The sequence below is a fragment of the Taudactylus pleione genome, unplaced genomic scaffold (genome assembly GCF_031769625.1).
Source record: "Taudactylus pleione unplaced genomic scaffold, aTauple2 ptg000326l, whole genome shotgun sequence".
Classification (NCBI taxonomy): domain Eukaryota; kingdom Metazoa; phylum Chordata; class Amphibia; order Anura; family Myobatrachidae; genus Taudactylus; species Taudactylus pleione.
The window spans coordinates 2,831,192-2,850,358 of NW_028284727.1; the positions used below are offsets into that span (position 1 = coordinate 2,831,192).

The 19,167-nt window shown below is 44.0% G+C and overlaps 1 protein-coding gene across 1 annotated transcript in view; it reads left to right on the top strand.

Annotated features, from left to right (window-relative positions):
- Positions 1–19,167, top strand: part of ENPP3 (ectonucleotide pyrophosphatase/phosphodiesterase 3) — a 236,545-nt gene that overhangs the window by 40,551 nt on the left and 176,827 nt on the right. The gene's annotated exons all lie outside the window — the stretch shown is intronic.

The following is a 19,167-nucleotide window of genomic DNA, read 5'->3' on the forward strand; positions in this document are numbered from 1 at the left end:
TGAGCTCGATAGCCCCTGGTGCCAGCATTTCTGCTCACACCTTCAGGAGGGGGGGGGGAGCAAAAACGCGCAAAAAACCTGTGATTAGGGTGCCTTAACCAGAAATTTAAACGGGTTTAGCCATTTTAAACGGCTAAATCCCGTCTAATATGGCGTGAAGAGGGCGATAATTAATGAGCGCCCAGAACAATTGAATTGCAAAACTCTGTGCTCATTAATGATCGACACCCACGCAACAATTGAATAGCCCCCAAAAAGTCCAAATTTGTTTTGCAGCTCCTGGCTGTAACCATTGGGAGGCTTGCACAGTGTGACTCGCTCACATGCGCACACTCAAAACATCGGCTGTTTTCGTGTGGCATGGACATTATGTGTACATCTGAATCAGGCCCTGGGTATATATGTGAAATTGGTGGGGGGTGGATGGAGTTGGTAAAGTTTACCTTCGGTGCCAAAACACGTTGAACTTAATTTAGAGCTCAGAGTAAACCAAACAAGAAGGTAAAACTCTGCCCCTTGGCAAAACTAGGTTAGGTGCGGAAAATTTAAAATGTGCAAACAGATTAAAGGTGCGTACACACTGGGCGATTAAAGTGGACGACTGAACGATAACTTTATCTTCCATTTTTAACACCAAAACGATGAACGATAACGACGATGTGCCTTCCCACAGGTCGTTCGTCATTATCGTTCATCGGGTAAACATGCAGGTCAACCAGACGATATTGTCAGGTTGCTGCATGTTGGGGAATGGGGAGGAGAGCCCGGCGCTGAACGATACCGATAACGGGTGTGCTCAATGTCATGAACAACATTGAGCACACCCTGCCGGGGACACACTAGACGATATCGCTCAGGGAGCATATCGTCTAGTGTGTGCGCTCCTTAAAAGCATACATGCCGACACCTATCACCTGGGAGCTGCCAGATGGGAGGTGCAGATGGAGTGAAGCCCTGACAGCATTATCGTGCCCCATCCCTACTATACAAAGTTGCAATTTGCAGCACTGTAAAGAAGAAGGTGGGGCCACAATGACACTATTCAGCGCGAGTCACATAATCAAGCCCCAAGTAAAGAGGTTAGAATACACAAGACTGACTTACTTTTGAGAGAGTCTGGAAAAGCCCTCCGAAATATGTGAGTCTCCTGGACATTCCGGGACAGTAGGTATGTACGGTTGAGAGGTGGCATACCTAGCTCATGACTAAATCACACTGTTAAAGCTACCCAGTATTTCTGTACTATATGCAGCATTTTCCCTGCATGGAAACAATTTTTGTTTTACCTTGTTCATCGCATCACAGTTTACCAGGTTGTAATTTTTTGTCTTTATTTGGATCTGCTTCTGACTCTATTTCCTTAGTGCTTTAATTAGTCAGTGACTAATCTCAAAACTAATAAGATACCTCTGCTCCTTTTGACTTCCAAATCCATCTAGTAATGTGACTTTTGTATGATTTATGCTTATTTATACGCTTTCGACCTAGGACAGATAAGAACTAGAGTGACAACCTATTCAGCTGTTCCTTTTGCTAAGTATTAGAGAATGTAATATTGTAGATGAAAGCATGTATTAAAACAGGAATTTGAAATATAATTGAAATGATAAAATAAAGAATAAAATAGTATATTATGAAAGATAAAAGATACACAGTACATTATAATAAATAACAGTGAATAATGAAGGAAAATGTGAAATATTGTAAATCATGTCCAAATATGTGTTGCCTGATATACAGTAGCTTATTCAATAAATTACACCTATTCATAAAGCAATTTGCTGTCTGAACAAAATGTAACGCCAATCACAAACATAACGATGTGCAGAACCTGTGAAACTGATGCAGAAAATGTGTGGGATCAAATGTACTTCATGTCAAACAAAGTTCATACATTCAACGTTTTTATTAATAATTAACTGCACAGTGCAATTTACTTGGATGCCGCTCTAAACATGTTTTTATCTTGTATTCTACAGATTGAGTTTATTCAATTTGATTATTTAAAGTCAGTGATGTGGCAACGCTAAGGCCACTTCTCCCACATACATGGGTCCTTTTGGGAATCGTGTCACTAGACAGCACAGCATGGTTGGTGTAATGCTTGCTAACTGTGTGGAGTTTGTATATTCTCTCCATGCTTGCGTGGGTTTCCTCAGGGTGTTCCGGTTTTGTGTTTGTGTACAGTATGTCTTAACGATACTGGAACAGAACCTCTATATACCCCTGCCTATACCTTCTAAAATCCTTCCTATAAACCTCTAAGAATAACGCTAATTTGCGTATGCAGTCATACAGTAAATAGAGACTCCAGACTTAGAACATGTGGTTCCAAAGCACAAGTGTTATTCAGGTAAAAGTTCAGACAGTTACACGCAATTGATCCATACACAATTTAGGCGCAAAAGGAAATAATACAGACCCAAATACAGTAAACATACGCAGCGCTTCCGGACACGGAGGTAGGCATCAGCAAGAGACCCCTAGTCATACAGCATTTAGCACGGAGACTAAAAACTAGCATTCGGGCAGACATATTTATACCCCCCCCAGAATAAACAGGACAATGGGGAAGTTTGTTGCTGATGTCATTGGTTCCCAGGGGAGAAGCATCTGTTACAGCACATTTAACAGGCTGGTTCAAATAGACTCTCCCTGCCTCTAACAGGTGGGGATCTTTCTCTTCATGCCCCCTGTAACATCCTAACAGTTGTTCCTGAGGGAGGCAATCGGGAAGCCAACTGCCTAAATACCGGTAGCCGGCTTCCCGACTGTCTTATCCCGGCAAGGGTGAAATGCCGGGCGTCTAGATGTAGACGCCCGCATTTCCCCGACGCCGGGAGACCGGCGCCCGGCATCATGATCGTAGTGATGCCGGGCACCGCGAGCGGACAGCCGCGGGGGGAGGGTTAGGTTTAGGGCTCCCGGGGGGGACTTAGGGTTAGGCACCCCCCCGGGAGGGTTAGAGTTAGGCTAGGGGGAGGGAGGGTTAGGGTTAGGCACCCCCGGGGGGGACTTAGGGTTAGGCACCTCCCCCGGGGGACTTAGGTTTAGGCAGCGGGGAAGGGGGTGGTTAGGGTTAGGCACTTAGAGGGGGAATTAGGGTTAGGCACTTGGGGGGGAAGTTAGGGTTAGGCACCCCTAAGGAGGGTTAGGGTTAGGGGGGTTAGGTTAGGATAGTGGATACTTGCCTATCCACGATCGGAATTTCCAGCGCCGTCGGGCTTCCGCTGCGTCGCACTCTGCTTCTGTCGGGCTGCCGCTGACGGGAATCGAACCGCCGGCCGTGCGGCCGACGGTATTTCATACCAATTCTGTTCCTGAAATATACATTTTGTTGATTGTAGACACTGCGATCCATAACTTCAGTTAGCATGATGCGACCTCCCCACCGATAACAGCGGAATACTGTAAAAAGAATACACATCAGTACAAAACCAAACACGACTTGTTTATCATGTATAATACCTTAGTTATCAAATACCTTTATTTCTCAGCATTTAAACTAACTGAACCAACTTAAATCATACACTTTAAATCTTATTGAACCTTATGTGTGAAAATGTAATGTGTGGGTATTCAGGGTTTGATATAAGGATGCTAGTTAACTTGGGGCAGATGCGTGCGCATAAAGCTAATAATACAGCGGTTTCATACAAAGTCCTATGCATTCGCTAATATGCGACTAGTTAACAGCGCAATTGTGAGTATTAATGTGTGTATGAGAAATGATGAAAGATGCAATCGCATGTTGCTAATATTAATATCGCCACATGTACTAAAGGGTAAATTTATCTAAAATGGCGCTTAGGCGGCCATTCGCAAAATGGCGTCTTGCGATCTCATTTCCAAAATGGAGTCTTGCGGCCATTTGCAAGATGGCGTCGCTGCGATTAAATTTTAAACTGAACTTGTCTCAGCCAATTATTCAGCTTTGACAGTCCACCCTTTGATAGCAAACAACATGCTATCACAATCTGCTATTTGAATTTAATTTAGGCTTACATTTACATATTATTTTGTGTTATTATGGGATGGCACAAGGTGGTTCTTAATCCATCAATAATGTGTCTCTGGGTGGGGACATAAAACTACTATTATACGCACACCGCAGATCTTGGAAGATCATGTGAAAGGTGTAGGAATGCACCAGTCTTATAAAAGCAGTCTTGAAGGGGAATTGAGACTTTACATTATCTGAGGTGTTTTTAAAAATAACATTTCAATAATACATTCTATGCATGCCCTAAATATAATACATTAAATGATGGTATTTCCTAGCTCAGGGTTGTAATGCAGTTCTGTATCTACCTCGGTATACATATTGTCATTTCTGACCACCATCATAGTTTCATTCTTTCGTTTCACTCTGTTTTTACATTTTCCACACTTCAACACAATAGGAACACACCGGATGCATATGCCAATTATTATGATGACAATCAGTATAAGGATCAAGAATTTGCCTATGCTGGCGATCACTTCCTGGACCCATTCCCCTAGACCTGAGAACCATTTCACTGGGTTCAGCCATGACACCCATCCTTCTATCTTTTCCCCTGCTTCAGCCACTGAAGAGTTATGGTTCTTACGAAATTCCCATTTTAACTGCAGGATCTCATCCATCTTCCGGTCTATCACCTCCTTAGGGTCGCTGGTATCATTGGTGACATAAGTGCAACATTTTACTCCAAATTGAGTGGCTAACGTTACGCAATACCCTCCAGTAACAGCAGTTAAATAATTCAACACTAGCCTGTGTTGCACCAGTTCTTTCTTGTACGCTTGCAATTCTCTTCCTGTATACCTGAATGTGTCATCGTACATCTCGGTGATATTATCTATTAATTTAGCAAGTTCCTGGATATATCTAAAATGTAATGTACCCCGAGCGATCCTAGTGGGGTCCAACGCGACCAGAACTTGAAAGCAAGTTGTCTCACTGATTAACTGAGTGGCTTTATGTATATCACCAGGTATCATATTTCTTTTGCCTCTGTGTTCATATTGTGTGTGAAGATATGGTGACGGTGTGTTTTTATGTATTCCTAGCATTTCAACATGTGTGAGGGTCATAACTTCTGGGACTACTCTTCCCAGGTAACACAAACCTTCGGAACTCGGGGAGAGCCATTTATACGCTTTTCTTCCACATATAAAATATACATTATCGGGGAGAACATAAGGAATGGTATGCATCATTATCATTAAACACATTTCCCTTGCAAACAATCCTATCTCAGGCTCTTCCATCTGATATATGCAAGTTTCTGGTTGTATTATTTTAGCACAATAACCATCTAGTACCTTACCAATAATTTCTTTGGTGGAACTCAATGTATACCGATACCTAAAATGTTTCCCACCAGACTTAATGGAGCGCGGCAGATCATGGTTTATGGACTCATCAGCTCTTTGTGAGAAGGTCATCATCTTATTATTCCCCGTCACTTCCCAACACCCTGGTTTATTGGGGTTGGTTATGTTTAGACACAAAAGTGATCTATCTACTTGGAATTGATAGAGTTTGAAATGAGGTGGTTTGGACGAGAGGAATTTTCCATCCAATGTTTTCCCTTTTTGTAATTCTAAAATTTCTGTGATATTCAGCGGAAATGGCACCAACCCTACATTATGCTGTCCCTGTGGCACATGTGAACACACCCAGCAATCAGATTGATTTAACACTTTGCCTACCATGCTATGATAATCCTCTAGAGGATACCTACCCCAGTATGGATTATATTTAAGTTGGCACCGTTGGATACAGTTCTCATCAACTAGGGACCCACACAGCTCACAAATACAAGAATCTTCAGATGATAAACCTCCACACCTTCTCCGAGTATCCGGAATGACAGCTCTCTTAACAATAACAGTACTAAGATTGGTCAGACACTCCCCTAATTGGCATTGCACTCCTCCTGTCTCCACTCCATCAGCACTACCATCAGCTCCCGTTTTCTCAATCGGTCCCCCATCACAGACACTGGATATCCCCGAACTGACCAGGATGGTGAACACTCTAAAGAGAATATGAAAGTGAACACAGCAGACCCGTCCATTTTAACAACAAGTCCTGCAAAATTTCTCTCAGTTCAGGTATCTCACTACGATCTTTTCAATCCTCCCGGAACAAGCTCGCGAGCGACATGTCCACACTATCAGCGTTGTCTCTGACTTGTTTCTTCACCGGTTGATTGACCTTTTTACAGTGAGTGGAATGGACCCAGGTATCTCTCTCGGCCACCTTCAAAGATGTAGTACTTGTCAGCAGCACCTGGTATGGACTTTCCCACCGATCAGTCAAACAACCTGAACGCAAGAAATTTCTGATCATAACATATTCTCCTGGTTCAACACCATGACAGTTAGTTTCAGGCATATCATTAGACAACAATTTCAGTTTCTGCTGCTGTTGCTTTAACTGCTTACTCATTGATATAAGATACTTTACAGTTACCTCGTTGTTACCCTTCAAGTCTTCCTGAGGACTTATAGTCAAATGAGGTTGTCTACCGAACACTATTTCAAATGGGGACAGATTTAGAGGGGGTCTAGGAGTGGTCCTTATGCTATGTAGGACCTAAGGTAATGCTTCTGGCCATCCTAGTCCTGTCTCTGCCATAATTTTACTTAATTTATTTTTAATAGTTCCGTTCATCCTCTCTACCTTGGCACTGGCTTGCGGTCGGTAGGGGGTATGAAGTCGGCTATTAATACCCATCAGCTTACACATATTTTGGAACACATCACCTTTGAAATGAGTACCCCTGTCACTCTCGATGATTTTAGGGATACGGTACCTGCATACAAATTCCTGGACTATTTTCTTGGCAGTAAGCGCAGCAGTATTAGTGGCCGCTGGGTAGGCCTCAACCCAGTTAGAAAATACGTCTGTGCACACTAATACATACTTAAGGTTCCTGCAGGGTGGTAATCGGATTAAATCAATTTGTATCACCTGGAAAGGTCCATCAGTCGGTGGAATGTGGGACGGTTCAGTAGGGATCGCTTTCCCTATGTTCTTTCTCAAGCAGGTCAGACAGGACATTGCTATCTTCTCTGCTTGTGAAGAAAAACCTGGTGCGCACCAGTATGCCCTCACCAACTTGCACATACCCTGTTTACCCAGATGAGTTAGACTGTGTGCTGCCTCAGCCAGGCTGGGGTAATATGCCTTGGGGGCTACTGGCTTACCATGTCCGTCCCTCCAGAGCCCAGAGGATTCTTGCCCACATCCCTTGGACTTCCAAATGGATTTTTCCTGAATTGAACACAAATTTTGCATCTCAATTAATTTCAGCATATCAATAGTTTGGAATGACATAATTGTTTCAGTTGGAGAAAACATTTTTAACCCTGCTGCCCATTTTGCAGCTTCATCAGCTTTGTTGTTGCCCAGTGACACAGGGTCATCCTCACATGTGTGGGCTTTGCATTTAATTACTGCCACCGCTTTGGGCAGTTGGATTGCTTCTAAAAGGTGTTTTATGTGTCGGGAGTGTGCAACTGGTGTGCCTGCTGCTGTCATAAAATTTCTCAGATGCCATAGAGCCCCAAAATCGTGCACCACCCCGAACGCATACCTCGAGTCAGTGTAAATGTTAGCAGATTTGCCTTCTGCCAGTTTACACGCTCTAGTTAGTGCTACTAACTCTGCCACCTGGCTGAGTGAGGAGGACCAAGAGGTTTAGCTTCCATGATGTCTGTGTCATTTACAACAGCATAACCTGTACATAATTCACCTATGTCTGTTTGTCTATGACAACTCCCATCTGTATAAAAAGTCACATCCACATTCTCTAAAGGTGTGTCATGTATGTCAGGTCTAGCAGTAAAGGTCTGATTCAGGTATGTCATACAATCATGCGTATCATTATGTCCGCTGAACTCACCGCCCGCCAGCAACTCGTCTCCCTCCACCCTTTGTACATCATGTTGTACATATGGTAAATACGTTGCTGGATTCAGCGTGCTGCAACATTTAACCGTGATATTTACAGGTGCTATTAGAGCTAGTTCCTATTTGGTAAACCTAGCTGAAGAGACATGTCTGGTTTGAGCTGAGTTCAACAGAGCAGATACAGCATGGGGAGTGTAGACAATCATATCATGGACCAGTACTACGTCCTCACTTTTACTCACCAATAGAGTGGTAGCTGCTACTCTTCTTAAACAAGTGGGGAGTGATCTTGCTACCATGTCCAATTGGGCACTGTAGTATGCTACGGGCCTACTGGCATCACCATGTTTTTGTGTAAGGACACCTGCAGCCCAAACATCGGCTTCCGTACAATACAAATCAAAAGGTTTTTCATAATCGGGTATTCCCAATGCAAGAGCTTTTGTCAGACTATCCTTAAGATTAAGGAAAGCCTGCTCTGATTCCTCTGTGTGTATGACACGATCGGGCTTTGAGGAAGAGACTAGTTCCTGTAAAGGCAAGGCCAAAATAGAAAAACCTGGGATCCACATTCGGCAATATCCACACATTCCCAAGAAGGTACAAATTTGCTGTTGATTCTGCGGCAGTGTCATATTTTGTATGGCCTGGATTCTATTATTTGTAAGATGTCGTAACCCCTGGGTTAGGCAGTGTCCCAAATATTTTACTCTGGATTGGCACGGCTGTAACTTGTCCTTAGCCACCTTGTGTCCTGTATGCGAGAGATGAAGTAACAAAAGTTTAGTATCATTCAAACATGACATAAACGTGTCAGAACATAGCAATAAATCATCCACATATTGAATTAGAACAGATCCATTGGCAGGTTGAAAAGATTGTGAACAGTCGTGCAATGCCTGGGAGAAGATACTGGGGCTGTCTATGAAACCTTGGGGTAATCGTGTCCATGTATATTGCACACCTCTGTATGTGAATGCGAATAGGTACTGACAGTCAGGGTGGAGAGGCACAGAGAAGAAAGCAGAACAGAGGTCAATGACAGTGAAATGGGTTGCATTTGGTGGGATCTGCATCAGGATGACAGCTGGATTTGGCACTACAGGGAATTGGCTCGCTACTATCATATTAACTCCTCTAAGGTCTTGTACCAGCCTATAACCCTCCCACCACTCTACTTTACCGGGAAGATGGGACTGTTGGCTACACTAGCTGTACGGACTAAAATTCCCTGTTGCAATAATCGCTCAATTATTGGAAAAATCCCTAATTCTACCTCCTGCTTTAGTGGGTACTGGGGAATTTTTTAAATTCACCATTACTGGGCTTACGTTTGCCATTAATCCAGTGTCCTGTCCATCTTTAGTCCAAAGGGAATCTGGAATTAGGGACAACATGTCATCTACCTGTGATGGAGTTTCATTTAAATCTGTAGAGTGATACATTATCCTTTGAGGAGTGTCTAACATATTCCGCACCTTGTATACCATTCTCTCTGGGATATCTAAATATACACCATCAGGGGTGCAATATATAACACATCCCATTTTACATAACAAGTCTCTTCCCAGTAGGTTAGTAGGAGTCGCAGCAGCCAGAAGGAAAGAATGTCTGGTATGCAACGGCCCAATAGTAACCTCTGTGGACTTTGTTAAAGGATAACGTTCCACTTTACCTGTTACACCCATTGTTGGTACTGTCTCGTTGGTAACCTGTAAATTAACGGGAGATTTCATCACTGACCTGGTCGCCCCTGTGTCTACAAGAAAAGGATATTCAGTACCAGCTACATCAACCACCATGACCGGTTCTTCCCTAGTACTTCACGTTAACCTGACTATCTGTAGACTACAGGTATGACCTGACCCCTAGCGTTGGCTACCATTCTCCAATAAAGCATTTACGGCTACAATTGTAGCTGGTGCCTGCTGAACATTTGCTGGCCTCTGTGCATATACCTTATGGGGATATCTAGGTCTTCCCTGATGTGGGATCCCTACTCCTTTTACTGTACAGTTTCTACTTAAGTGTCCTCTTTGTTTACAGTTAAAACATGTTCGTGTTTCGGGTGAAGACATGTGGTGTTGTGAGGTTTGCGCAGAGGGTAAAGGTGGTGGGTATGGGTAAGGATAGGGAGGGTAAGGGTATTGTGGGGGATAAGAAGTTGGTGGATAGCCTGGGACCTGTGGTTGCATCGGGTTAGTGGAATAGAGTTGTGTTTGTTGTTGAGTGGGGTTAGTGAGAGCACATACTTGTTCAGACATGTGTGTGTGCAAGTGCAAGTGTGTCTGTTGGCTGTGATGTTACCGTCATTCCCTCCAGAGCTTGTATACTGACAGCCATTAGTTTTTCGCTCTGGGCTTCTCTCTTTTTGGAGATGTTTTTATCATGTTCAATGGCGGTTTCTATGAGGGTATCTATTGTGAGTCCCCGCCAGCCAGGCTGTGAGGTCTGAACCCGAGTTTTTAAACTCTCTTTCAGACCGTCCACAAGTATTGTGACTATCATTCCCCGGTGGTGAGTGCTATCTTTAATATCCTCTATCCCAGTGTACTGGGTGATAGCCTGCAGAGCCCAATCGCAATAATCTTCTGCAGTCTCACTCTCTTTCTGCTTAATGGTGAAAATTTTGTTCCAGTTAACTACTACTGGAAAATATATACCCAATTGAGTTACAATGCGGGAAATGTTACCTTGGTTTACTTGGTCTGTTAAGGGAACATCACCATCCAATACACAATCCGTGATAAATTTTGTCACGTCGGTATTGCGTGGCAGACAGGCCCTTAACACCACACACCAATCTTTATTGGTGGGCTCATGTGAACTACCCAAATTTCTCAAAAATCTTTGACATTTGGCTAATTCCTTTTTGGGATCGGGGAAATAATTTATGATGGAATTTATTTCTGCTCTTGTCCAAGGACAATGCATTACTACTTCCCTCGTGGGCACTATACCGTTCGCATCTGCATTTCCATTTGGAACAGTTATTGTCCGAATGGGATGCAGACCGGTAGCGCTGCTACCTTTGACCTGGTTACTTGGCTGGGGGTTTAGTGTGCTGCTGCTACGTATGGTACGAACAACTTCCTCTACGGGTGCAGAGGGCACTAACACTTCCCTTGCTGTTACTGATTGAGATGGCGGCACCACTCGTGATTGTGGTGATGCAGCATCTATCATCTGCACAGCATGGGAAATGGCAGACATTACAATAGGCTCATCATCCGCATCATGAACATTTTCTTTATAGTTGCTTAAGAGAGGGTACAAGTTGCTTGTTACATTTTTATGGGTATTTTTGGTAACTGTACTTGCACCTCCATTCACATGTGGGGGAGGTGAGCATGAACTGCTGGCAATACTCTCCACGACGTTACCTTGCCGCACGTGCACGCCATTTTGCGGCTCGCCCGTATTGCAATTTAGTGTTGCAGATGTATTTTCTGGCAATGTGCTCACGACGCTAGTTGCGTCGTTTGTACATGTTTAAGGCACGCATCCCCTTCATGCTGCCACAGTTTTAAACATTCAAAATACTTAACCATCTTCTCTCGGGAGCGCATCAAACTGATGTGATCCCGGACATTGTCTAACACATTTTTATCAAAACTACCAATTCTGGGAAACGGTCTAACACTCTTCCTCGTCATATTAAACCATAAATCACAATACCTTATTGCATAAGTACCGTACTTGGTATGCATGATACGATGGGCCGATCCAATCGGTGCCTCCATTAGCCGCACATCATTGCCTAACATCTCTACTGTTTGCATGGCTCCCATTCTGAGACAAAATCCTACGCTTTTCAATGCAGATTTAAACTGGTGAAAGGCAATCAAGGCGCTTTCACTTACCTGTGGACGATTTAAGTTGGCGGCGCCCACACACCTGGATAAGATTTAGTAAGGCAACTTCCACACCCGGATAAGATTTGAAAAAGGCAACTTTCACACCCGGATAAGATTTAGTAAGGCAACTTCCACACCTATAGGAGTTTATATGTCGGCCGCTCCTACGCACCTCTCTACAGCAAAGACAACATGTACACCTGCTACTGTGTATAGAACGGTAAAGCTACTTACCAAGCGGCTAGACTAACCCTTGCACCTAGCCCTTAAGGATCATACGATACCCTTAACTTTGTTCAACAAATATTCACTGTTACACACTTTTTTCCTGCGCAGAAAAATACACGTTAACCCAGATATTGGTAATAGAAAAATAGAAAAAACTGTAAACCTCAATGGCTTTGTTCAAACACGTGGCAGCACAACCGGAAGTACGTATATGCTATTGTGCAACCAGTCGCATACACAATAATGCGACTACCACACAACCGTATAATGGCTTTTTAACTGCGTACACAAAAGTGCATTTTTTTCTATGTGCAAACCTGCGACTTAGCCGCCTACTCAGTACTGCGACACCCCTTTAAACATAAGGTTCTATCAACAGAGGAAAACAAACTTTTTCCTCTCTTGTCCCTGGATTCTAGTCAGCTTCCTTGATTCACACGGAGATGGATAGCGATCTTTCAGCACAAAGCGGTTGCAGGCAAACCCTGCATGTGGCAACTCCACCCTTTGCTGAAATATCGATGGCCGTATGTACCGTGTGAGCAGGTAAGTGACTTCACTACGAGCCCCCAACTAACGATACTGGATCAGAACCTCTATATACCCCTGCCTATACCTCCTAAAATCCTTCCTATAAACCTCTAAGAATAATGCTAATTTGCGTACGCAGTCATACAGTAAATAGAGACTCCAGACTTAGAACATGTGGTTCCAAAGCACAAGTGTTATTCAGGTAAAAGTTCAGACAGTTACACGCAATTGATCCATACACAATTTAGGTGCAAAAGGAAATAATACAGACCCAAGTACAGTATACATACGCAGCGCTTCCGGACACGGAGGTAGGCATCAGCAAGAGACCCCTAGTCATACAGCATTTAGCACGAAGACTAAAAACTAGCGTTCGGGCACACATATTTATACCCCCCAGAATAAACAGGACAATAGGGAAGTTTGTTGCTGATGTCATTGGTTCCTAGGGGAGAAGCATCTGTTACTGCACATTTAACAGGCTGGTTCAAATAGACTCTCCCTGCCTCTAACAGCTGGGGATCTTTCTCTTCACGCCCCCTGTAACATCCTAACAGTTGTTCCTGAAATCTAAATTTTGTTGCTTGTAGACTCTGCGATCCATAACTTGAGTTAGCATGATGCGACCTCCCCACCGATAACACCGGAATACTGTAAAAAGAATACACATCAGTACAAAACCAAACACGACTTGTTTATCATGTATAATACCTTAGTTATCAAATTCCTTTATTTATCAGCATTTAAACTAACTGAACCAACTTAAATCATACACTTTAAAGCTTATTGAACCTTATGTGTGAAAATGTAATGTGTGGGTATTCAGGGTTTGATATAAGAATGCTAGTTAACTTGGGGCAGATGCATGCACATAAAGCTAATAATACAGCGGTTTCATACAAAGTCCTATGCATTCGCTAATATGCGACTAGTTAACAGCGCAATTGTGAGTATTAATGTGTGTATGAGAAATGATGAAAGATGCAATCGCATGTTGCTAATAGTAATATCGCCACATGTACTAAAGGGTAAATTTATCTAAAATGGCGCTTAGGCGGCGATTCGCAAAATGGCGTCTTGCGATCTCATTTCCAAAATGGAGTCTTGCGGCCATTCGCAAGATGGCGTCGCTGCGATTAAATTTTAAACTGAACTTGTCTCAGCCAATTATTCAGCTTCGACAGTCTACATCTGAATGCAGATTTAATACTTGCTCCTACTTATATTTGGAGAGGTGGAACAGGGGAGGGAAGGACCTTGCAAACAAAGACTGAGTACAGGAGTGTCATGTTCACAATAATTGCAAACTGAGGCGGACACACACAGAAATGCATATACATCTGTAAGTAAGTGTTTAAAGTACAAGCTGATAAGGCTGATGGTTGCTTTCACTAGTTAGCCACTTCTAATTGGCTATTTACAAGTTCACTTCTGAAGCTGATAGATGCCTTCTACATTGTTTGTGCATATGTTAAATGATTTTGTGGGCATATTTTCAATTACTTTTTGCTACTTTCATTTGTATGTGAGAAGGAAGATTATGCAACTCAATGTGAGTCTCTTTGGGAATATTCTGCATATTTAACTCCTAAAGCATTGTCCACCAAAATGGACTTTACTTTAATAACAAATATAGGACCTCATTTACTAACGAGTTTTATCACCAAAATGAGTGATAAATTTCACTGTGTATGATAAATGGTGCTTCAGCCAATCAGCTCCCAATTGTCATTTTTCTAACAGATGACAGTTGGGAGCTGATTGGCTGGAGCACCATTTATCATACACAGTGAAATTTATCACTCGTTTTGATGATAAAACTCATTAGTAAATGGGGCCACAATACACTACCCTTCACGTTAGCATGCAAACAAAACTACTCCTTAATGTAAAATGTCTAACCCATATATAAAATAGGACTGTGTCTCAGAACCCTGCTACCTGATGGCTTGTGCAGAATTATGTTGCAGCAAGTCTGTGATGTAGCGATGCCACATGTAAAATGTAAGTACCATCTAATTTAATCGCTCTTGCATAGGGATCTTTCACATTTTTATAAGCAACTTTGGCTGCAAAGTAGTAGGTTTTGGCCATTTGGTTCCACTTATCTATGTCTTGAGATTATTTATTCTTTTATTTTTGCTGCTTTTTTCATAGGAAATATATGGTCTGCTTTTGAATATGTTTCTAAGACAAATGAATGTGTTCGCAGGCACAACATTGAAAAGAAAAATACTAGAAAAAAATTTATAATCCGTTCAAAAACAGTAAAACTTTAAACATGTATTTACTGTAAATCTGCTCACCTGATTTAGGCGGTTAACAGGCATTACATGTTAGGCTTTCCTGCTGTGGTACTCTCGACTCAATCTCATTCATGCAATAAAGACATCTACAGATGTGTCCTCATACACTTTAGCTGCAGTCGCACCAAACAGCTCTTCTCGGCATGCCAGATCCTGTGTGACTCGGCTTGCGAAGAGCTTCATTAGTGCTCAAATGTGCATCTTAGTCACACAAATCAAATAATTGGATGCAACAAGACCTGCTTTTCAGTGGCGTAACTTCATCCCAAGTGCCTGGAGGCAAGATAAATGTTGGTGTCCCCCCACCCCCCAAAATAAAATGTACCACTCCGCCAGCACCTATGCCAGCCCCAGATGCCGCCGCCCCCCAGTGCATTTCCTTTTATACAGTGTCCCCAGTAGTGGTCCCCCTATGCAGTGACCTCAGTAGCGGTCCCCCTATGTAGTGCCCCCCACTAATAGTCCCCGTATGCAGTGCCTCCAGTAGTGGTCCCCCTATGCAGTACCTACAGTAGTGGTCCCCCTATGCAGTGCCCCCAGTAGTAAGGGCCCCTGTAGTGCCCCCAGTTGTAATTCCCTTGTAGTGCCCCCAGTAGTAATGCTCCCTGCAGTGCCCCAGTAGTAATGCCCCTTGAAGTGCCCCCAGTAGTAAGAGCCCCTGTAGTGCCCCCACTTGTAGTGCTTCCAATAGTGCCCTCAGTAGTAAGGCCTCTGTAGTGCCCCAATAGTAAGGCCCCTGTAGTGCCCCCATATGATGCCCCCAGTAGTACGCCCCCTGTAATGCCCCCTGTAGTGCTCTCAGTAGTAAGCCCCCTGTAATGCCCCCAGTAGTAAGCCCCCTGTAGTAAGCCCCCAGTAGTAAGCCCCCCGCATACACAAAAAAAACAATACTTACCTTAAACCCCGCTCCAGTGCCTGCTGCCGTCCATCCCCGGCACCTGCTCCTCAGAACTATGGGAGTGACATAATGACGTCACTCCCATAGTGCACTGCGGGACCCGGAAGACGGAGCTCAGGAGTGAGCTCCATCCTCCGGCTGCTGCTGGTGCCGGGGGGAACACAGAAGGTGCCGGGTGCCCGCTGGTAACACACTCAGCAAGCGTCCGGCAAATGGAGGGTGAAGTGGGTGTGACCGCACCCCCTGCACGCTCCATAGTTACGCCACTGGAGGTGAAGCGCCGATCAGCGGTGCTCCTACTCCATGCAGCTCCTCCACAGCAGTGCCAGGAACTGCCGGGGGACAATGGAGCCAGGTGCCCCCTTCAGGGCTGGTACCCGGCGGCAAATGACTCCATTGTCTCCAGGTGTTCCGCCACTGCAGCTTTTTGAGGCTGCATTGATTTATTTGATTCGCAACACTTGTACAGCTGTGTACAAATGAGTCCTGAATCTGTATACGAAGTGCTACAATGCAGCGACCGTGGGCTTTCTTCACACCAAGGTCAGTTGTGCTTCATGTGCGACTTTGTACATATACAGTACAAAACTAATCCCTGTGCGGTTAAAGTCGCAACCCAGCATCTCCCGTACAGATTGAGTGGTGCTTTGCTCTGTCTGCGATTCAAATAAGATGCAAATTTAAAGAAAAAGTGGCTACACTAGACTGTTCGGCGTGACTCACTCGCGCCCGGGGTCTCATGCAGCATGGAATATTGAGGCATGGTGTATGAGGACACATCTGCAATCATTAGTTTAAGAAGCTTTTATTTTCTATAGAAAGTAGATTACAATAGTACGGAAGATAAGTAAAAATTCACATATTGAGTTGGAGACTGTTTTATAGGGGTAAATTTACTAAAGTGAGAGCTTGGGAGAGTTTGCAAACTCTGGAGAGTTTGAGCATTTTTTCGCACTATCAAAATATACTAATGTCAAACTCGGGAGAGAGATCTCCTTTGCGGGAAAATACTGGAGAGTTAGCAAACTCTCTTCAATTCACCATCGCATGCTTGGAGAACCACAAGTACCAGCATGCGGGGCAGCTGGGCTTTTTCTGACATGGTCACATCCCATACGACCCTGCTGTCTGTCCCCCGGCTTTGAATGAGGAAATATGTCCTGCACATGTGCAGAACGGATTTCCTCCTCCTGTTCCGGCGTCTCAGCAGTAGTTGGTTACCGCGACCGCCAACACCACTGGCAAAATCGTGCCCCAGAATGCTGTGCAGAGATCACTGGCAGTGGAGGACTGATCATCAGTTCCCACTGCTCCATGCACCGGTGAGCTCTGCAGGATGCGGGAGGGGAAATTCCCCGTGGGGGTGGGTAATGCATGGTAAGGTGAAGGTACCACAGTGGAGGCCTATGGACAGGGCGGAGGGATAAAACCACTGGGGAACTATTACAACTAATGGGGTGGGGTAATGTTACTGGAGACATAGTGCCGCTGAGGGTTCTACTGCCCATTAGGTTGAGAGGTACTATTACAATGGGGAACTATGGAGATGGGGGGTTGCAAGACACCCCCTTGCCATTCTTTTTTCAATAAAATATTTAAATCCATTTTAAAAAAGATATTCTAAAGTTAATCAAATAAAGAAGAAATAAAATGAAAATTTCTGAGCGGGTTTTGGAGAAATAGTTGGCTAAGTGTTTAAAGCAGTGGTTTCCAAACTTTTTTGAACCATGGCACCCTAGAGTATCAGCATTGTTGTCATGGCACCCCTAAGCCAAAAGTTTGTTATTGAGAAATGTAGTAAAGTAGTAAAGTGAAGTAAATTGTGCTTACCTGTCATCCTTAGGCTCAGTTATGTGATGGTGGACAGGTTTTACACTTCTGTTTGTCCACATATTTACATTACATTGACCATAAGTAATTTGATTTTGTGCTGGACCACCAACCTGAGGCACCCCTGCAAGTGTCCCGAGGCACCTCAGGGTGCCACGGCGCACAGTTTGGGAACCACTGGTTTAAAGCATTTTACTATGCGGGCATTATAATTTTAAACATGCTGCTAAAGCTGTATAGTAGTGACATAGTGACCGTCGAACTCCTGTATGTATTCCCCTAAAGAGCAGAAGTGCAAGTGTTACTATTTTTGAGCATACAGTATTACACTATTTTTTATGTTTTTTATTTGTGGTGGTGCACTGGGAAACACAGTAATTTGTCTTATCCTAATATTGTCGAAAGGGATCCAGGGAATCCCTCTGTTCCCATTCTGGCAGCCAGCAACTTATCCTGAATACTTATTTTGGAAATATTTCGACATTGCCTAGTGACCACAAAGCAGTATAAATAGATAAAGGGGCTGTTGCAGAGTAGCACACAAATCGGCTGCATTGCAAGCTCGGAAATAGATGCAGAGTTGCTCATTTATTCAGCATTGGCTATTTGCTTATGAAAGCTGCTGTCACCATGATCATCACACATTTGCGCATGCCTTATGTGAATTTCTGAATTTGTTGTGGACCCGGGGTGGTGATAGGAGCAGACACAGAAGCAGGCTTAAATGAAAAAGTGGAGTTTTAAATAAGTGACTTAGAAGACATAGGAATGACAAATAAAAAGTCCAGGTATAGCACTAAAGTGCACTTGATAACTGTAGTGGGGGGTAATAAGAAAATGTCCAGATAGTGACAGGCAGGAACAGTCCAGTATACAAGTATGGTGAGCTGAAAACAGAATGCAGGTATGATGAGTAACTAAATGCAGGCTTGATGAGCTGTAACTGAATGCAGGTTTGGTGAGCTGTAACAGATGCAGGCAGAGGTAGTGAAGTCCAGCTGGGAGTGAGATGGAGCAAGGTGCAGGGAAACAGCAGGTTCAGGTACTCAGGCAGGTAAGAAGGTATATGGAGGGTACAGGGTAAGTCCAGCAGGTTGGAGCAGGCAAGGTTCAGGCTAGGAGCGTATACAAGCAGGCAGGTAAGGCACAGGTACTCTCTCTCAGCCGCAGCTGAGAAACACGTTGTACTGGCAAAGGAAGGAAGGCTCTGGAGCTTCCTAAATACTCAGTGCCGCGCTGTGACTGGCTGGAATGACCACATGACCTACCAGGATTGTACAGCTGGAATCACATGGCCGCAGGCAAGATGGCGGCGCCCATGCCAACGGAACAGAAACACCGCCAGACCTCACCAGGCCTAGTGACAATGTGCCCGCACAGAACCACGCGCAGCCAATGCCCCTCGCCAAACACCAGCACCGCTGCCAGAGACCCCCCGCCACAACGACCTCACAGGTAATACCCGGCGAGTACCATGCCGAGAAGCCCTGGCCGTGACACCTTATCCTTGTTGCAAGAAATCCATTTGAAATTAGCTGGATCTCTCCATACAATCACCACAGAATAGCCATCAATTACATATACATGCCCATAGAACTTTTAACCTATGTG